General features: G+C 34.0%; 1 non-coding gene across 1 annotated transcript; it reads left to right on the top strand.

The window, feature by feature from the left end:
* The first annotated feature begins 376 nt into the window (after positions 1-376).
* LOC112787174 (small nucleolar RNA R71) lies at positions 377-484 on the top strand. The gene has a single exon (XR_003194603.1). It is a non-coding gene; the product is annotated as a small nucleolar RNA R71 (small nucleolar RNA).
* Positions 485-1,670: the final 1,186 nt, after the last annotated feature.

Genomic DNA, 1,670 nt, shown 5'->3' with positions numbered 1-1,670 from the left:
CCTCTGCTATTGCAGGATTTTCAGGATCATAAGCTTCTTCTTCAGAAGATGCCTCTTGAGTACTGTTGGATGCAGCTTGCATTCCATTCAGACTCTGAGAAATCATATTGACTTGCTGAGTCAATATTTTATTCTGAGCCAGTATGGCATTCAGAGTATCAATTTCAAGAACTTCCTTCTTCATAGGCGTCCCATTATTCACAGGATTCCTTTCAGAAGTGTACATGAACTGGTTATTAGCAACCATGTCAATGAGTTCTTGAGCTTCTACAGGTGTTTTCTTTAGGTGAATGGATCCACCTGCAGAAGTATCCAATGACATCTTAGCTAATTCAGATAGACCATCAGAGAATATATCCAGGATGGTCCATTCTGAAAGCATGTCAGAAGGACACTTTTTGGTCAGTCCTTTGTATCTCTCCCAAGCTTCATAGAGGGATTCACCTTCTTTCTATCTGAAGGTCTGAACATCCACTCTAAGCTTACTCAGCTTTTGAGGAGGAAAGAACTTGGCTAAGAAAGCCTTGACCAGCTTATCCCAAGAGTTCAGGCTATCCTTAGGTTGAGAGTCCAACCATACTCTAGCTCTATCTCTTACAGCAAAAGGGAAAAGCATGAGCCTGTAGACTTTAGGATCTACTCCATTAGTCTTAAAAGTATCACATATCTGCAAGAATTCAGTTAAGAACTGAAAAGGATCTTCAGATGGAAGTCCATGAAACTTGCAGTTCTGCTGCATTAGAGAAACTAATTGAGGTTTCAACTCAAAATTGTTTGCTCCAATGGCAGGAGTGGAGATGCTTCTTCCATGTAAATTGGAATTAGGTGCAGTAAAGTCACCAAGCATCCTCCTTGCATTATTATTATTTTCGGCTGCCATCTCCTCTTCTTGTTCAAAAATTTCTGAAAGGTTGTCTCTAGACAGTTGTATTTTAGCTTCTCTTAGTTTTCTTTTCAGAGTCCTTTCAGGTTCTAGATCTGCTTCAACAAGAATATTCTTGTCTTTGCTCCTGCTCATATGAAAAAGAGGGACAGAAAAATAATAACAATAGGGATCCTTTTTACCACAGTATAGAGGTCCCTGTGTGAATAGAAGAAAAGAAGAAGAGAAAATCTGAACTCAGAGAGAGAGAGGGAGTTCGGATTTTTGGTGAGTGATGTGAGGAAGAGATGTTAGTAGATGAATAAACAAATAGAAGAAGATGAAAGGGGGAAGTGAATTTTTGAAAATAATTTTTGAAAAAGGTTAGTAATTTTTGAAAATTTAAAATCAAAAATAAAAATAATTAGTTAATTAAAAAGAAATTTTGAAAAAGAGGGAAGATATTTTCGAAAATTAGAGAGAGAGGGAGTTAGTTAGGTAGTTTTGAAAAAGATAAGAAACAAACAAAAAGTTAGTTAGTTAGTTGAAACAAATTTGAAAATTAATTTTGAAAAGATAAGAAGATAGGGGGTTAGAAAAGATATTTTAAAATCAATTTTTTTTGAAAAAGATATGTTTTAAAAAGATATAATTAAAAATATATGATTTTAAAAAAGATAAGATAAAAAGATATTTTTGAAAAGATATGATTGAAATTAGTTTTGAAAAAGATTTGATTTTTAAAATCACAATTAATGACTTGATTCACAAGAAATCACAAGATATGATTCTAGAACTTAAAGTTTGA

This window comes from Arachis hypogaea, chromosome 20 (assembly GCF_003086295.3).
Source record: "Arachis hypogaea cultivar Tifrunner chromosome 20, arahy.Tifrunner.gnm2.J5K5, whole genome shotgun sequence".
Classification (NCBI taxonomy): domain Eukaryota; kingdom Viridiplantae; phylum Streptophyta; class Magnoliopsida; order Fabales; family Fabaceae; genus Arachis; species Arachis hypogaea.
Note: the sequence above shows the minus strand (reverse complement) of the source record. Positions and strands in the feature narration are given on the sequence as shown.